At 33.5% G+C, this 20479-nt stretch overlaps 1 protein-coding gene and 1 non-coding gene across 2 annotated transcripts in view; one reads left to right on the top strand and one right to left on the bottom strand.

Moving 5' to 3' along the window:
* Positions 1-20479, top strand: part of ADGRL4 (adhesion G protein-coupled receptor L4) — a 133187-nt gene that overhangs the window by 27503 nt on the left and 85205 nt on the right. The window lies entirely within an intron of this gene.
* On the bottom strand, positions 19475-19581 carry LOC136401870 (U6 spliceosomal RNA). The gene has a single exon (XR_010750796.1). It is a non-coding gene; the product is annotated as a U6 spliceosomal RNA (small nuclear RNA).

The following is a 20479-nucleotide window of genomic DNA, read 5'->3' as shown; positions in this document are numbered from 1 at the left end:
AAAAGGAAACCAGTGTGACAGGAGCACAGAGAGAGCTGGAACCTTGGAAAATAGGTTCATATGAGAGCCTCAGCTGGGGTGACTGCCACTGCCAGGGAGAGGGCACTAAAGTAGGGAAGCAACAGAAAGGATACACCAACCTTTCTCTTCTCTCAACCTTCAGTCTCTTACCCAGAACCTCAGCAGGGAAGCTGGTGGATGAATGTGGTCTATGAGGGTCAGCCTCCTGGGACACAGCTTAGGCAAGGAAGGACGTCTTTTCTGGTGTCATGTCCAACAAGTTTCTTAACATTCACTTCCAGGTCTTTTATTACAACTTCCCCATATGGATATTTTGTTTATTATGATTTTGCTTATTTTGGTTCTTTCCTGCTTGCTGAGGGTGCATCTTTGAACCTTTCTCCCTCATGAAAAGTGGAGTCAAGCATGGTATGTCTCTTGAGTCCTGGCATTAGGAAAGTCTTTCTGTTGTCTTTACACCTGAATGGCCCTGCAGGTTAGAAAGTTTAGATTAAACTGCAATCCTTCAAAATTCTGTAGAAGAGTGGTTCCCAAAGGGCATTCCCTGGGATCTCCTGCACCAAACAGATGGAAACGGGTTTTATCATCAAATAAATTTGGAAACTATGCTTGTTAATGCCATTAATTTAACATGCAGAGGGGGAAATCTGCAACATTTCTGAAAATGTGTAACTGGAAGAGAGATTCTTTGGAATGTTGGGAAGAATTTATGTCAGAGGAAAAAAAAGCATCTGTCACAAAACAAACTTGGGAAATGCTGAATGAACCAAAAAGAGAGAGAGAAATCTTATACTGAACTTTTTCCAGGGTGTTTTGCTTAATTTTTAAAAATTGTGTCTTAACTCTTTCCAAAACCTGTATACTTCCTTACTCTAAGAAAAATTCCTTTCACTCCATTTAGCAGTGCTGAATTCAACTAAAAGATTACATGTGTAGGAGGAGATGGGAAAAATGGTTTGAAAAATTTTGATATATTGTCTCAGAATTTCTTCTTCTTATCTTCTTGAGATATGACTTTAAATCACATATTTTACTAAGCATCAAACATCAAACTGTTCCCAAAGATATGAATTAACAATGTATTGGTATGACTTATTAGTCAGCTGTATGAGAAAATTCCACTGTATAGTGCATGTTATACTGTGTTTGGTTAAATGCATCAAACATTTAAAATGTTGAGGAACATAGAACAAAGCATATTTGTCTGGCATGAAAATTATGATTTTCTGAATATTAAAATATAAAGGCAAGATTATTGAAATACTTCAGCTCCTTTACCTATTTTGGTCCATTGCCATTAAAAGGAAAGGTACCAGTGTCAAAGTCACTCTAGTGTCATATACAGCTTTGAGTAAAAATAAGGACTAAGAGAAAACAATTCTGCATAAAGAAATTGGAACCCAGAGAAACAACTTAAACACATGAAAGTAATAGATGATAATATTGAATACTCAAGTCAAAGAGTTTTTATTAAAAATGAGATTTTTTTGTGTGTCATTGGTCAGACAAACTCAATTCCTGCAAGGTCCCTTTACAAGGGATTTATTGCAAGATAATGTTATTTTCCATATTAACACGATCCTGCAACTTTATGATTAGGTACTAATATTACCAAGAAATCCAGATTAGTATACAGTTTTATGGATTCTTTTTACAATTGTTTAAATGTTCCCAAGTATACTGGAAGATAGAATGTCAGATTTGTTCAAACCTTGTACTTATTTGAAGGAGAAAATTAACACTTTGGTCTTTTATTTGTTATGAAAAGAGATAATGACATTCTCTAGGAAGACAATGTAACCAAACATTGTAGGCTATATATAGCATACACAACTTTCTGCCATTTGTAAAAATGCTGTCAGGAAGAAAACCCAATGACTGAGTTTCTGTACCATATTTTTAGGTACACAGATTTAATTTAAAAGTTATGGTTTGAAAATAAAATTTACCATATGAGTGTTTTTGGCTGATAAGATATTTTGTGACCTTCCTACACATTAACTGAAATACTCGGCTAGTTTTAAAGAACGAAACATATTGGGAACCCTATTATTTCTTCACATTAAACTGACCGATCAATCACTCTGTTACCATTATAAGGAAGAAAACTACTTTTTGTTACTGTGTTTTACATAATTGACATTATATTTAGTCACTATATTAAAAGTAATATTATATTTAGTTGGTTCACTATATTGAAGGTTTGCTATATTTAAGTAGTTTACATATAGATTAATATAATACTTTATATTTTTAAATATTTAGATATATTTATAAAGTTGAAACAAAAAGTGTGCACATGAGCTCATTTAGACATAAAGTATTTTTATATAAATCATTTAATACATTTTAGAATGTAATTTTTAAGATGTTACAATAAAATGAAGGTAATTTGTCATTGTTTTCTAGATGTTTCTATGTTAGCTTAACAGATATTGACTCAGGTTGTATTAAAATAAGAAAAAATGGACTTCAGAAGAGAGTTAAAACTCATTGCAAAATTTGTAATATTTTTCCCAAAAAAAGCCAAAATACATAATTTCCTTAAGATTCTTTAAGCTTGATTAACTACTATAGATCAATTATCTATATGTGTAGTAATTATTCTGCCAAGTGGACACCTGTCTTCTGGATATATAACATCAGAACCAAAATTTGGGCCATGTTTATTTTGTCTTCATGAAATTGGTCTTCTTCTGAACAAGAATATCCTGAATTTTAAAGAATGTATTATGAAAAATATAAGTGAAATTGTGTTTAACATTTACAACTTAAATTGGGAAGGAATGTGCTGTTTTCATGCATTTTTTATAATTAAAGTCAATGTGTATAGACACATAAATCAATTTTGATGAGATTTCACAGAATGTTAGGTGGTTCTGACACTTGCTTGATAGTTTTGCATTTGTGGCACATTTTTTATATTTTGAAATAAAAGAGTTGTATAATCCTTTCTGTTGGAGAGGTTGTTAAGCCAGGTTTCCTGGTGCCATATGGAGGATAAATCCTAAAGATAATTTCTGGACCTTTATAAACACAGAAATATATTAAGAATATTAAAGAAAGCACAACAAATTTCTGTTGTATATGCAAAGCAGGACGACAAGCAGATGGTTGATTACAGTGTTATGTTTGTTCAGCTAATGGTATGTTCATTGCAGTAGTTTCATAACGGAATACCATGTGGAGAAAAATGTTTTTTTTAGTGTTTTGAACTTTGAATTTCAATTTATTAGTGAAAAAATATGTCAGAAGATTTTTTAGTGGAAGCATTAATTGTTGTTTTGTAGTCAATAATCCCTTTATACTTATACTTTGAAAAAAATCAGATGGTTACTTTAAAAATAAGTGAAGGGTTAATTTGAATTTAGGCAAGGCTTTAGATTACAACCCATAGTTCAATTTCATTATTATGTTCACAAAAAAACCCAAGTCTTGTGAATAATTGTTGATAGTTTTAATAAAATTTTCCAGTGATTCATAAATTGCTAATGCCTTAATATTAGTAGATCAATTTATTTATTATTTGAAAAGGAATTATCCTTATAACAGTATTTAAAATCAAGCAGAAATATGATACAGTTAGAGAGCAGAATAAACTAAATTTTGAAGTATAACTATTCAAAACAAGAATATCAAATAAAGGTAATAACTATAGGAGAAAACAAAATGGTTATTTTTTATTTCAAGGTTGGTTTCAGAAGATGAAGCATTATTATGGAAACCCACTATGAAAATCTAAGCCTCAACTTTTTAGATTTAGACACAATTGATGATTTCAACCAAGATTTAGCAAAAATAGAAGTACAGTTTATGTAGAAGATAAGGCCACAGAAGAAGCAGAGCCCCTAGGGGAGCCATCTATGGGATTAAATCCTGGTCCTGCCATTACTAGCTATCACATTTGAACCGTTTTCTACATATTTGTATATAAATAGTTTTAAGATCAAAATATTTTTGAAGATTAAAGAAGATAGTACAAATAAAGCACTTAGTTATGATACTGCCATATAGAAAGGCCTCAATAAATAATTTATCAATGTAAATCTGTCAATCACTTTCTGCAAATTGGTTTTGATATGTTCATTCTCTTCCTACTTTCCCCAACCATCCAGGAAACTAGATTATTTAGGCATCTAGGTTCTGAGGTTAATGTTACTTATGCAATAACAAGATGTTCTTCTGTTTTCCCAAACTTGACAAACAATTATTATATGCACTTCAGTGTATACCTGGTATAAAGGCATATTATTCTCTGTTTGTTAACAGTATTTAACTTTTAACTTGCATTTTAGACTTGATGTGTAAATCATTTAATTATTAGTAAAGTTTTTTAAAGAGTGAATTATTTAACTTTATTATGTGTCTATCACCTGGTCAGCATAATGGAAGACTGAATTTAAACTAGAAACAGATTTGAAAAGTGTCAATTATCAGGAAACAGTTCTTTTTCATATTTAGTATAATCGATAAACAAATATATTAAAATTTATCACATTTTTTAATTGCTTGAAAACAATAAGTCTTACATGCAATCTTGAACAAATCTCCCCTGTACTATATTATAAAACTCTAAATAATTTGTTTGGCTTAACAAATCTGCCATTGAAATTTGCTATTTCAAGGTGTACAAAGATAGGTAGACACACAGAGAAATGGATAGGTGATAAATATTACTATATATGAAGTTTCTTTTAATTACAATCTTACAATTTCAAAAAGGACTTGCATAATACTTTGTAAAACTTATTTAAATAGAGAAATATATTTACATATACATTTGTGTGTATATATATAATATGTAATGACTTCACTATATATAATATCATTATAGTTTTAAGAAAAAAATTTCATTGAATAAAATTATTCTGGGAAAAATACAGTGGAAAATAATTTTGAACAGTGGCACAATTTTGTTTCAAAGATAGAAATTTAGTCTAATCTCTCAGGATAATCTCCAGGTATATTCTTAAACTCTGAGAAAAATCATGTATCCATAGAATAACCTCATAAAGAGCACTTACCAGGATTTTCAGTGCCTGGGAGAAATGACGTGTGTTCATTGATAGGAACCGGTTGAGAAAAATGATTGGATTTACCCTATCATGATTCTCTTCTTTCGTGGCTGTGCAAGCATTCATCAGTGTAATATCCCATCCTGAATAATGAGAGATTTGAATGAAAATATGTCAAGACACCTTTATTTAGTTTAGTAATATCTCTGAGTTGTGGTTTAACTTATGTCAACCTAAGATGATCAAATATTTACTCATTGCATTTGAACCCTCCATAATTTCTTGCAAACCTTTCCAATAAATGAAAAGTAGAAAGGCTAAATAAAAATTCAATTGATCAAAAATGAAGGGAATCTTTTTGAAACTAAATCTCAACTTACTGCCTTTAAAAAGTCCAAACAGACTTCTTAGCACTTGGCCACTGGTAGAAACTCCTGTCAGGCTCTCCTAAGTCTAAATTTACCCCACTTTAACATTTTTAAACCTTTCATTTTAGTGTTATTATTAAGGAGCTAATGACTAATTTAACTTTTTGAGAAAGTCCTAAAATAAAGTGTTCATACCTTTGATATAATAACATTTGTTCCTCATTATTTTCATTTTGTAATTTGGGAAATACTAAGTTATGACTAAATTTCTTTTATTTATTTAGTTAGTTATTTTTATTAAATGAGAGGTGGGGAGGCAGACAGACTCCTGCATAAATATGGAGTGTAAGGGAAGGGAGACCTTGCATGTTATCATTAAAACCAAGGGAATGGATATATCAAGAGAAAAGGAAGAGTTCATAGTTTCAGATGCTAGTGAAAGGCCCAAAGAAAACTACTAAGCTCTCATTAACTCTTCTAAGATAGAGATCAGTGGTGACATTATCAAGAACTACTTTGGTGAAGTTTTGGTGACTGAATCTAGCCTAGAATGGGCTGAGCCAAATGTACAGGCTGTTGGAAAGAATTGAGGAGAGAAAGAGTAGAAGATGACAGACAAGTCTAAAAGAAAGTGTAGGTTCAATGAAAACAAAAATGGATGGGCTGCTGAGAACTGGAAAAGAACTGCCAAGCTAAGTAAAGATTTAGAGCAGAAGATTCTGGTTAACTTATGGGCACAGGTTTGGTATCTAGAGCACATGCTAATTAAAAGGGGGGGGGGATAAATATAGCTTCCCTAGGAAAATTACAGGTGTCTTGCAATATTGAAAAGGAAAAGATAGGAAAAAAGAAAAAATTACATAAAATAATCAAGCAGTATTTGCTGAAGCAGGATGCCAGATGATGGTTTCAAGGGTGCCAAACTTCTTATCTTTTCCCATGGGTATCCATCATGATGTCTTTACTGACTCAGCTCAAACTGCTATAACAAATACCTTCCCGGCGTCCCCAAACTACAGCCCGCGGGCCGCAATGCTGCCCCCTGAGGCCATTTATCCAGCCCCCACTGCACTTCTGGAAGGGGCACCTCTTTCATTGGTGGTCTGTGAGAGGACCACTGTATTTGGCAGTTCTCCAGTGGTCTGAGGGACAGTGAACTGGCCCCCTGTGTAAAAAGTTTGGAGACCCCTGCTAGACTGTGTGGCTTATACAGCAAACAGTTATATCATACAGTTGTGGAGACTGCAACATTCAAGATCAAGGTGCTGGCAGACTAGGTATCTGGTGAGAACACACTTCTTGGTTTATAGATGGCCGTTTTACCTTTGTCCCCTCACCTGGCAAAGGGAACACTCTAGTTTCTTTATTTCCTTTAAAGGGCACTAATCTCTTCCTGGCTGGATAGCTCGCTTGGTTGGAGCATAGTCCCAAAGAACAAAGGTTGCCTATTCAATCCCCAAGTCAATGCACATACAGGTGGTTGGAGCATAGTCTCAAAGCACAAAAGTTGCCTGTTCAATCCCCAGTCAGGGCACATACAGGCACTGCTTGATGTTTCTGTCTCTATCTCTCTCCCTTCCTACCTCTACCTCTCAAATTAATAAAACAAATATTTAAAAGGGGGGGATGGCACTAATCTTATTCATGAAGTCTCTGCCCTCATGACCTGATTATTTTCCAAGTCCCCACCCCTAAAAACCATCATCTTGAGGATTAGGGTTTCAATACAGGAATTGGGGAGAATACAAATACTCAATCTATAGCAGTATTCTTTACCAACACTAGCTGAACATTGCCTTACAATTTTCTCAGAACAATGTATGGAACTGTATCTACTAAATATTTAGAATTGCCATGGGAATTAATTTTATTTTAATTAATGATGATAATTTTTGTCTGAATTCATACTATAAATTAGATTATTTTAGACTGCATATCCAATATATACACATTTTTATGTACATATTTTATTTATACAAGTCTATTATGAAACACCCCAGAATAGAAATGTAAAAAGAAAAAGATATAAGTAAACAAAGAGATGTTAACATTTTTTCTTATATATCTGTGGCTAATTTTGCATGCACTTTAGGGTGTATTTTCTCCACTATAATTTGGAAACAACTGGAACTGATGAAGTTCTCTTTGACAAATATACCATGCTAGCCTGTAATATATATACTGTGTGGTTGTCTTAAATCATGCATGAAAATTGTAATTTTTGTGCTTTCTGCTAGTTATTGATTTAGATACTGAGATTTGCAGCTACTTTTAACTAATGTTCTTGGCGGTAGAAAAAAAAATCATCTGAGATAGAAAATTTACTGTTAAAAATAGCACTGACAGGCCCTGGCCGGTTGGCTCAGCGGTAGAGCGTCGGCCTAGCATGCGGAGGACCCGGGTTCGATTCCCAGCCAGGGCACAAAGGAGAAGTGCCCATTTGCTTCTCCACCCCTCCACCGTGCCTTCCTCTCTGTCTCTCTCTTCCCCTCCCACAGCCAAGGCTCCATTGGAGCAAAGATGGCCCGGGCGCTGGGGATGGCTCTGTGGCCTCTGCCTCAGGCGCTAGAGTGGCTCTGGTCGCAACATGGAGACGCCCAGGATGGGCAGAGCATTGCCCCCTGGTGGGCAGAGCGTCGCCTCATGGTGGGCGTGCCGGGTGGATCCCGGTCGGGCGCATGCGGGAGTCTGTCGGACTGTCTCTCCCTGTTTCCAGCTTCAGAGAAATGCAAAAAAAAAAAATATATATATAGCACTGACAGCTCCTTCCAAAATATTCTTTTTAAGTGATACCAACTTGCCATGCTTTATCTATTTTTGTTCTATGACACATGTTTTGAGATTAAAGTGCTTTCAAAGCATCATATTGCTACAAAACACCTCCCTGATGGTCAAATTCATTTTTAGACTCTTTATTCAACCTCTTTTCCAAGATACCTTTTTCTATTTTTAGTAATCTTTTGAGACATTAACTTAGACTGTTTACAATCACTTCAAATAGCACACTAGCTGCTTTTAGTTATAATGAGCCAAGTTGAAAATTTATTTAAATTTCAGTAAAAACGTAATTTGCATTTCAATTTTAATTTTATTAGTTACAAAATATTATTACACATCCACTTTTTGAAATTTTGAATAAGGGAAGAAAAATAATGCATACTGCTCTTTAAGAAAATTGACATTTTTATTTCAGATTTTATTGTCAGAAAATCACAGTTCTGCTATATAAAGCTTAAATATTAATCATATTGTTATATATTGCATAAGCTTTGACAATAATCTTCCACCACCTAGAAGAATACTTTAATATGTATCTTTTATCTTTTATCTTTATTAAAATGGGAAATTAGCCTGACCAGGCAGTGGCTCAGTGAATAGAGCATTGGGCTGGGATGTAGAGGACCCAGGTTCGAGACCCCGAGGTCACCAGCTTCAGTGCAGGCTCATCTGGTTTGAGCAAAAGCTCACCAGCTTAGACCCAAGGTCACTGGTTCGAGCAAGGGGTTACTTGGTCTGCTGAAGGCCCACAGTCAAGGCACATATGAGAAAGCAATCAATGAACAACTAAGGTGTCACAATGAAAAACTGATAATTGATGCTTCTCATCTCTCCGTTCCTGTCTGTCTGTCACTGTCTATCCCTCTCTCTGACTCTCTCTCTCTCTGTCTCCGTGTAAAAAAAAAGGGGGGGGGGAATGAGAAATTATATAACTATTAACCAATCTGTAATTACCATTGGAGAAAACATTTAAAAGGTCAAAATTAAAATTCTTTTGCTAAGCTAAATTAATCAAATAAGGAATAAATACTATTTTATATATATATTTTAGAATCACATTTTTATTTTTTTATGCATTTTAAAAATGTCAAGTCACTTAAAGACTAGAGAGAATAAAACAAAACATCATTCAAATCTCTACCACCAGCCCCAAGCCTGCTTTTATATAATGAATCAACATTATTCTGGGGATCTTTGTATGGACACTTATAAAAAGATATTATTGATAGGGAAAATTAGATGATAGATAGATAGATGATAGATATAGATACATACATTCATAGACTGAGAGATAAACTATTATAACAATTATATTATTATTTACTGAAAGGCACCCACTCTAATTTTACTAGAGGTTAATAAATGGTAAAAGAAACTGAAATGAACCTGAAAAAATTGCCAATTCCAGATTTCCATTTTTAATCACCAGAGAAATGAATTTTAAAATAACTGTTTATATATAAAAATATATATACAAATAGAATCAGAATGCTGAGATCATTTTTTTAACCACTTGTTTTAATTTCAGACAGTACTGGTTTGCCTACTCCTACAAAAGATGAATCAATTACAAAGTAACAATTTTTCTCCTGTCCCTTCACTTTTTACCTAGTTTCCTTGCTTATACTATTCACTTTGTCAAGGATTATTCTATTAATATTCTCTTCTTCCACCATTCCCATAGACATTTAGTATTTATTTTATGTTTAAAACATTTTAGTGCTTCAGTTGAGTAATTTTTACTATTGATTCTCCATTTTTAGGGATTAAAATATATCTTCTCTAATTAGCTGAATTCCATCACTGAACCTGGTTTTTCAAGAAGGATTTCTGACCACTGTGTTTTCTGTATTCCTCTATATTTGAAAATATCTAACAGCTCCTTTTATATTTCAAAACCTTTTCTAGACATACTATTTAAATTTAAAGTGTCTTTTCACTACAACTTTGCACACCACATGTTGTGTCTTCTGGTGCTGACTGCCATGCCAAAGATTCAGACTAGCCATGTTTTTCTGCCTAGATGACTACATTCAAAATTCATTCCATCTGCATCCTAACAGTCATTTTTATTTTCTGTTCCTTTTCCTTTGATGGTATCCTTAATTCTTAGCTTGCATAATTAACTAAACAAGCCAGAGATAATCTTTATCTATACATACCTCTCAAAATATAAGAAATTAAGTGTTTCAATAAATCATCCATTTCTTGTTTGTTATTATAGTCCAATATTTTAGTTTAGTATTTTGTACCCTAAATCAATTATTATTATTTCAAAGTAATAGTAGCAACAATAATAGAAAAATTAAGAGCTATAATGTGCTTATTTTATGCCAGGAACCTAGAACCTTGGCTTATAATAAGTCATATAATCCTCATAATACCTTTATCTCAGATGTGAAAACTGATATGTTGCCAAGGATCACACAACTAGTTAATGACTGAATGAGATTTAAAACATAGGCAGGCCAACTCCAGAGTACATATTCTAAGCTATTACTCTACTGTGTCTTTTAATATACTTCTTATATAACAAGTTGTTTTTGATTTACCTAGTTATTTATCCATTTTGTTCTTACCATACCCTCATCTTTACCATTCCTTCTTTGTGTTCAATATTCTTTTCCCTTCTTTGTGTTCAATATTCTTTTCACCGTTGGTGGTACATTTTGCAGTGTTTGTTTATCTGAAGTTGTCTGGTATTTTTTTTTTTCTGTTCTTTAGTGCAACATTTGAGTTAACATAATTTTTTCTAAAATCAGTGAAGGTGTGTGGAATATTGTTTTCTAGCTGTCACTGTTTAAAAAGTTGGTCATCTATTTTTCTTGATAGCTATATGCATTATCTTGGGCTGCCATAACAAAATACTACAGACTAGGCGGCTTTAAAAACAGAAATGTCTTTTCTCACAGTCCTGGAGGCTGGAAACCTGAGGTTAGGTGTCAGCAGTGTTGGGCTGTGGTGATGATTCATCCTGGAATGGAGATGGTCACCTTCTCACTTTATCTTAACGTATCCAAAATAATGTGTAAAAGATCATTTCTTTATAGGATTGACTATGCATTTCACTGTGATGTGTCTAGGCTTAATTTATTTTCATTTTCTTGTTTGAAATTAATTTTTTCTAAATTAAACATTATTGTGTTGCCTGACCTGTGGTGGCACAGTGGATCAAACGTTGACTTGGAATGCTGAGGTCGCCGGTTCAAAACCCTGGGCTTGCCCAGTCAAGACACATGTGGGAGTTGATGCTTCCTGCTCCTCCCACCCTTCTCTCTCTCCCTCTCTCTCTCACTCTCTCTTCTCTAAAATGAATAAATAAAAATAATTAAAAAAACATTATTCTGTTCAATTCTGTAAAAGATCTATTTTAGCTCATAAAATAATGACTCCTTCATTTACTCTAATTAGAATTTCAGTTAAATGTTTTCTCTCTCTAGGCTTTAAGTTTCTTAAGGTTTTTTATTCTTATTTTGCATATCTTTATATTTGTTACATGTTAGGTAATTTCTATCTTGTACATTAGCTTTTTTGATAGGAGGAGAAAATAACCATGCAGACATGGTTGTACTACTAAGTTAATCAAACCTGTAGTAACCTAACTGCAGCATTTTTTCTTCTGTGAAAAAACTGTCTTATGGTTTAAGTCACTTTGAAATGGGTTTTCTGTTACTTATAGTTAAAGCACCTTTCATGATCTATAATCATTTCGTTTTCTTTGATTTTTCAACTGCCCCCACTTGTGCCTTGATGACACATTGATGCAAGCTATTGGCCTATGTTTTGTGGATGAATGTTAAAGCAAGGGGTTGTCTGGCTCTAACAACAGAAATGTCACACATACTTTGGAATGGTACTTGCAAATATGGGTAACATAAGTGAGATTTACAAATTAGAAAACTGTCAAACTTAAGTTCAGGATATCAAAAAATAATCTTTAGTATAACTATATAAGCACAAAATTATGTAAAGCTCAAAGAAGAATAGTATTCCATCATATTTCTTAGAAGGTCATAAAAGTTGAACTCAAGGGAAGGGAAATAGACAGTGGGGGAAAATGGCAAAGAAGACAGAAAATAGGGGTAAAAGGAAAAGTTGAAAATCAATTGTAATATATACAGAATATAAAGTGAAAATGATTCTTAGCAGCCAGTTTTATAAAACCGAGGGAAACCAGGCTATGAAATAAAATTCTATGAAACAAAATTTCTAATTGTTTTAGAGCTTTTTTAAGAATTGAAATTATAGCCTGACCAGATGGTGGTGCAGTGGATAGAGCGTCAGACTGGGATGCTGAAGACCCAGGTTCGAGACCCCGAGGTCGCCAGCTTGAACGAGGGCTCATCTGGCTTGAGCAAAAGCTCACCAGCTTGGACCCAAGGTCACTGGCTCAAGCAAGGGGTTACTTGGTCTTCTGAAGGCCCGCAGTCAGGGCACATGTGAGAGGGCAATCAGTGAACAACTAGGGTGTCGCAATGAGCAACGAAAAAGTAATGATTGATGTTTCTCATCTCTCTCCCTTCCTATCTATCTGTTCCTGTCTATCCCTCTCTCTGACTCTCTCTCTCTCTGTGTCTCTGTAAAAAAAAAATGGATAACACAAATTTAAAAAAAAATTAAAATCATATGATATGGTTAGTATATTTAAGGAGAGTAAAAGATCATTGGTATAACTACAAATACTGCTAATAATAACTAACATTTACTGAGTACCTCCTCAATAAAATAATTCTTTTGGTTTAATTATATTATCTTTATAAATCCTATTAGATAGATTTTTTTATTGTAACTGTGAAAATTGTTACAATTTAAATTGAATCAGTAGTGCAATAAATCAACATAAAATAATCTGAAACATCATGAAGGAAATGACATGACATAATCATGACTTCATTCTTTACTCCTTGAGTGTTAATCACTTAATATTAATTATTTTTCTGTCAATAGCATTTTTTTATTCCATCCTCTTCATAGTTTGCACAATAAAATGACTGGTTTTGGAGGGAGAGCTTATTGAGGGAAAGCAGTGAAAGTTAGAAGGCGGTTGTACAAACTGATGCCTTTGGCAAAAATTCCGAGAGGTGTTACAAAGATTAGTGCATTTTGGAAAAAAAAAACAAAACTTCAACTTGAAACAAAAGAAGTACTCAGGGTTCCAATAATAGACTATACTGTACAAGCTGCTCACACGAAGGAGAGTAATGTGCTATTCTCAGACTTAAATAGTGATGCTACAAGAGGAAATGGGTTTAGCTTCTAGCGATAAAAATTTAGGTTACATTTAGGAGAAAATTTTAAGATAAAAAGTGTTGAGTACTAGAATGATTACAAAGAGAAGTTGCCATATCTACTTTTCTAGAGGTTTTTGTAAATGGTATAGCTTCTCATTTCTCTGAAATGATTTAAACATGGGAGATGAACTAAATGATTTTTCTAGTTTATTTCCAGTCTTGTGTTTTTGTGAAGATATATAATAAAATATTTCTTCAGAACTTCGCATAAATTCCATTAGGCTATAGTTTAGTACTCTCAATGATAAACTAATTACTAAAGATTTCTTCTAAATTTTATAACTTTATAAATAAAACTAACCCTCAGTGGCTGTAAAATTTTGTTTTAAGACAATTAAATAAAATTTTTTTGATTGTAAAAAAGCAACACTAGTTTTCAGTTAGACATTCAAATGGACTTGATTTATAAGTTTTTATTGAAGGTATTATATTGTAGGAAGCAATGATTCTTTAAATATTTATTGTGTCTATTCTCAGCTGTAAGATATTAAGAACTAGAAAGACACAGAGATGATGTTTTTATTCTTCAGAAAGAAGGCCAAGTGAAAATGTCATATAGTAAATAAAAAGGATTGGAACTCGGTGTCACTAACCACAATGAGAAAAGGTAGCACATGAGAGAAGGCAATGTCTTCCAACAAATGGATGTGTGCTCACTTGCATGTGCAGGTGAGAAATTAGGAAGGCTGCTGGAAAACAATGGAATTTGAACCGTGCATCCTAAGACATGAACATTTATAACTAAAATGAGGTTAAGAAAAATAATATATCAGAAGCAGTATATAACAGTTCCAAAAATGAGAGACATGATTTGTTTGAAAATCTTTATGTACTTCATAGCCCTAAAATCCTGACTTCAAGGGAGGAGTGAGAAGGGAAAGACGTAACTATGGGTTGCTTGGTGAAGAAACTTCAGTATTAAGTTACGAGAAATGGACTTAAATACATGGGATTTGAAATCAATTTTGAAAACGAAGGCTTTTTAAGAGGTGATATGTTTGGAACATAACTCTCATGACTATATGAACAGTGTTTATAATTGAAGGTCAAGTTAACCATGCACAAATTATCATAAAAGTTTGTTTTTATTTTCTTAGGAAAGCTAGCCACATTATGGAGATAATTATGCAGGGTCTAGAGAAGACTGTTGTGTTTCTAAGTTAGGCACATTTGGAGATGTGTTTTTATTAAATTTAACTCTTAAATGATTCTAAAAAAGAACTGCTGCTAGTGATAAATTATAAGTATAGACAGTCCAAAGTATGAAAATATAGAACATAGACATAACATCTATACTTTACTATGCTATACTGTACTATACTAATGTTAAGATAGAGAAGAAAGGATAAGATCTTGGCATTTAATGAACATTTGTGCTTGGTCTTAACTCTAAGATTTCCAGCTTTGGAAAAAAAACCCTCTTTTAGCATAATTTTCTAACTGGTGAAATAGAACTAATAAAATCTAATATATATATCCCTATGTTCATTGCAGTACTGTTTATGGTAAAGTACTGTTCATGGTGGCCTAAGATATACACTGCTCACAAATAACAAGGGATCTTTTATAGCTTCATATTCATTTAGAAATATCCTCTAATTTTTGTAAGCAGTATATATGAAACAAATAAATGTTTTCAAATCTTTTGAGTAGACTCCCAGAAGAGGGGTTGCTAGGGCTCTATTCTATTTTACAAGTCTTTTTTCTATCCTTGCATCAGCACCACATGGTTTTCCAGCAATCCAAAACTGGTCTCTATTGATATAAAAAGACATCCTTATTTACTTTTTTTCAAAGTTACCTTAGAGCAGTGGTAGTCAACCTGGTCCCTACCGCCCACTAAGGATGTTCCAGCTTTCATGCTGGGTGGTAGTGGAGCAACCAAAGTATAAATAAAAAGATAGATTTAACTATAGTAAGTTGTTTTATAAAGATTTATTCTGCCAAACTTAGTGAAAATCCAACATAAAGTACTTGGTATGTGATTATTATTATATGCTTTAACTTGCTGTAACTCTGCTTTATAAATTTTATAAAGTAAAGTTACTTCTCTACTTTATAAATCACCATTATGTGGAACCAGTGGGCTTTTAGAAAATTTTACTACTGACAGAGATACAAAAGTGGGAGGTAGGTATAAAAAGGTTGACTACCCCTACCTTAGAGTATTTAGCCTTTTGCATTTTTAAAATCAACCTCATTGCTGTATAATTTGCATACAATAATATTTACCTATTTTAAATATAGTTGATGAGTTTTTATATATTTATAATATCTTGCAACCAATGCCAAAATCATTATATATAACATTTCCATCATCCTAATAGCTTTAAAGTAAGGCAAATATCCTAGATTAGTTCAAGGAGCCTAATGTAATCTCACAGTGTCCTAAAATATGGAGTGGAAGGCAGAAGTGTCAGTGTATGAATAATAAGATATGAGAAAGACTCAAGCAGCCATTTCTGACTTTCATAATGGAAGGGAGCCATGAACCAAGGAGTGCTGGCAGCCTCCAGAAGCCAGAAAAGACTAGAAAATAAATTCTCCCCTACAGTTTCCCGAACTCAGCCATACCAACACATTGAGCCCAATGAAACCCATTTCAGACTCTAACCTCTAAAACTTTAAGAAAATTTGTGTTGTTTATAGCCACCAAGTGTTTAGAAACAATAACAAATTTATACAGTAACTGAATATGTTTCCTTGGAGATAATATTGTGTAAAAGTGAAAAGCATCACTGGGTGCATTTCCATTTCATTTATTTTAACCATATGAAATTTGAGAGTCATATTTAAAATTTTTATAGCCAAATGGCACCATTGGGTTGCCAATACACACCTGGAAGGAAATAGATCGTAATACTAAAATTCACCTGTATCCATATGCATGTCCTAAATTTCATGTCCTAAAATTCACCTGAAATCCGCGGAGAGACAAAACACAAGATTGTTATTTTTCCTTAATTTTCTCTCCAATTTTGTTGGTAATTATTAAATACTGATTTAAAGTTAGAGTAGTTACCCTAAGAGTTGAATAAAGACAAACTGCAAAATGCTAAAAGTATTTGGTTTTGGGTATGTATTTGAGGGAGTAGTAGGGCAGACAACATAACATGGGGAAGATGGCTGTGGTTGTGCCTGCCAGAAGGGGGTGCTGGAAGGAGAGGGGTGTGTGCGTGTGTGTGTGTGTGTGTGTGCAACATATTTTTATGTAAAGATTACTATCTATATATTCCCAATACTTAAATAATGAAATTCAAGTTAAAGCTCATGATAACTACCCAGAGATTTTGTGGGTTATTATAACTTTAATGGGTTTATTAGTCAAGTCTTCTTGGAGTTGTTAAAAAGAACTGTAGAACAGAACATATATGAGAAAGATGCTCTGAAACAAGCCCCCATTAACACCAATGGATATTTTAGCACATTTTACAAGTGGAGGAAACAACCAGCAGGTCAATTTATCAAGTGTTTAGATGGCAAAAGCTGTTGAAAAATGTGCTTTATGTGTTTAAACTAACATTGTATAATTGGACTTTCTTTTTTACTTATTGCTATTGACATTTAAGTCTTTATATACGATAACTCTTACATCACTTAGGAGGAATTGATATGTGTTACATTTTATTAAAATTGTATTTTCAAGATATTGAACTTGCTCATAAAATATTCTGTTTGAAACTGTAAGTATAGTGTAAGAATAATTTTAAACCATTTGTATTTATGTAAATTTTTAAAAATATGATTTGTGATTATAAACAGAACAGTCAGAATTCTTAATTTCTTTAAAACTGAAGGGAATTGCTAGGTCTTTTTCTGTCATATGGTACAAACATAAACACACATTAAAAAGTCACATAAGTTAGGTGGTAAAAGGAGTTCTTGGTTTAATTCTAAAATCTGACCAAAATTAATGACTTTTTCTTAAAAATGCTTTAAAACTAGCTCATAAGCAAAGAAAAGAATAATAAATCTGGAAGAAAAACAAAGTGTAGAAAATTTAGTATTTAAAAATAATGTAAATGCTAACACAGTAAGGCTAATATCACCTGTCTGGCTTCCCTTAAAACCCTGGATATAGCCTGACCAGGTGGTGGCGCAGTGGGTAGAGCATCGGACTGGGATGCAGAAGACCCAGGTTCGAGACCCCGAGGTCGCCAGCTTGAGTGCAGGCTCATCTGGTTTGAGCAAAAGCCCACCAGCTTGAACCCAAGGTCGCTGGCTCCAGCAAGGGGTTACTTGGTCTGCTGAAGGCCCACGGTCAAGGCATATACGAGAAAGCAATCAATGAACAACTAGGTGTTGCAACGCGCAATGAAAAACTAATGATTGATGCTTCTCATCTCTCTCCATTCCTGTCTGTCTGTCCCTGTCTATCCCTCTCTCTGATTCACTCTGTCTCTGTAAAAAATAAATAAATAAATAAAATTAAAAAAACAAAAACAAAAAAACCCCTGGATATATATGTGCTTTGCATCTGAATTCAGTCCAATAGTTGTAGCTGAGAGGCCCACACCTGGTGGGAGCAGGGGGCCCATCTTACTCTTCAAACAGACTTAATCACATTTTTTGTGCAGAACAGGCAAGGTGGCAACAGATGTATTTGCACTGTGACACAAAGAACATTTAGGGGGAACATTCGGGGGGAACCATGAAACTGCACAAAATCTGACGATTTGAGCATTCAATCAGAAATCAGAACTGTTGCATAGAATTTAAGGATGTTTTTTCTAATAAACAAATTACATTTGTGAAACCAAATAGACAATACTATCTTCATCTTTCAAATAACAAATTTTATTTCTCAATATATTACCTTTTTTTTTTTTCTTTTTTAAGTGAGAGGAGGGGAGATAGAGAGACAGACTCCAGTATGCACCTCAACCGGGATCCACCTGGCAACCCCCATCTGGGGTCCATGATAGAATCAACGAGTTATCCTCAGCACCTAGGGCCAACTCTCAGACAAATCAAGCCATTGCCTGTGAGAGGGGAAGTGAGAGAGAAGAGGGGAAGGGAGGGGGAGAGAAGCAGATGGTCGCTTCTCATGTGTGCCCTGACCGGGAATTGAACCCAGGACGTCCATAGGCCGGGCTGACGCTCTATCCACGCAGCCAACTGGCTAGGGCCAGCATGTTATCTAATTCAACAAACTCTTATCACTCTACTAGTGGTGAGTGAAGAGAGTCCTTAAATTATAAAGGTTTGCTCTAGGAGTGAAACTTTTTTATTAAGTCCCTCATGTTTTATTTTATTTTATTCTTTTTAGTGTATTTCTAATTTCTATTTATTCTAAATATGCTACATTAGAAAACTTATGAGTCAGTAACAAATACAGTGAAATCTATTAATTCTAATATTAGAATTATGCAGTATTGTGTTTCTATTGACTATCTTAATGAAGATTTGACCATCACTATTAGACCTAAGCATTTATTCTGATATAACTTCCAGTAAGACATTTATTACGATGATAAGGTATGGTGATAAAGGTATGCTTTTCCTAAACAGAGATAGGATTCTATAACCTAAACAGTGAGTTAAGAATAATTATTTACTTTCTACATATTTAGTCAAAAGTTAGCATGCTTTATTATTTATAACATTTGTACTGCACTTCCAGTGTACCAAGTATTATTTGAGGGTATTTAATTTTTAAGTCTATTTTTAAAAGCCATTTTAGGTTCTTAGACAATTAAGAGAAATGTACAAAGGTGCTCCACACATCCAAAATCTCACTTGCACAGCCTCCTCCATTTCAACATCCCTACCAAAGTGGTACATTTGTTAAAACTGATGAACCTACATGGACACATTATTATCACCCCAAATCCATACTTTGTATCGAGTTAATCATGGTGTGGGGTTTTTTTTAAATAAATTTTTATTAATTTTAATGGGATGACATAAAAAAATCAGGGTACCTATGTTCAAAGAAAGCATGTCCAGGTTATCTTATCATTCAATTATGTTGCATACCCATCTCTCAAAGTCAGATTGTAAAAATATGGAACGCTTCACGAATTTGCGTGTCATCCTTGCACAGGGGCCATGCTAATCTTCTCTGTATCATTCCAATTTTAGTATATGTGCTGCTGAAGCGAGCACCATTATGTGGGTTTTTAGAAAATGTGTAATGGAATGTATCTACTATTATAGTATCATACAGGCCATTTTCACTGCCCTAAAAATCCTTTCCTTTCTGTTCTTTCATTCTTCCCTTCCTTCTTTAATGGATTTTTAATCTTAACAATAACCCTACAGTGAACATCATTAATTTTATTTTGCTGATGGAAAAAAATTTTAAAAAGATTCAGAATTTGTTCTATATGAACCCTCAGCCTGTGCTCTTTCCCAATCTCATTCATGATGGCTTTTTTAATGAAGGTTCCAAATTACAGTTTCTTTTTTTCTTTTCAGGGTCTGTGCTATCATCACTGTTTTAGGTTCTTGCTATCATCACAGTTCTAGGTTCTGTGCTATCATCACTCTTCTAGGTTCTGTGCTATCATCATTGGCTTATATCTTAGAACAGTGGTTCTCAAACTTTTTGAAGTCGGGGTGCATTTAAAATTCTACAAATAATTGTAGATACACTATATATATGAATTTCTGAGAAATATGTTATAATAATTAAGTCAAATATTAAAGAAAAAAATATAAAGTTTGAGTGTGTTTTTATGGTAATTAAATGAGATAAATACTACAAAATTAAATTTATTCTGACATTAAAAAACATTTTTATGTTACATTTTTTTGAGCTATACTTTTTAGAATTTGTAAGAGGAGTTAAAAATTTTTTTAAAAAGTTTTCTTTTATGTATGGATACATTCTAAGTAAGATTTAGTAAATTTGGCAGGTCCTGGAGTGAATGTGTTAAGTTTTTTCATTCTTGTGTTTATGAGAAACATTAGCCTGATGTCTCTAGTGATTTCTTCAATGTTTGCACATATATTTGAAAGGCAAACTCTCATTTCCTTGTCAATACATTGAAGAATTCCTCTC

The sequence above is a fragment of the Saccopteryx leptura genome, chromosome 3 (genome assembly GCF_036850995.1).
Source record: "Saccopteryx leptura isolate mSacLep1 chromosome 3, mSacLep1_pri_phased_curated, whole genome shotgun sequence".
NCBI classification, from domain to species: domain Eukaryota; kingdom Metazoa; phylum Chordata; class Mammalia; order Chiroptera; family Emballonuridae; genus Saccopteryx; species Saccopteryx leptura.
Note: the sequence above shows the minus strand (reverse complement) of the source record. Positions and strands in the feature narration are given on the sequence as shown.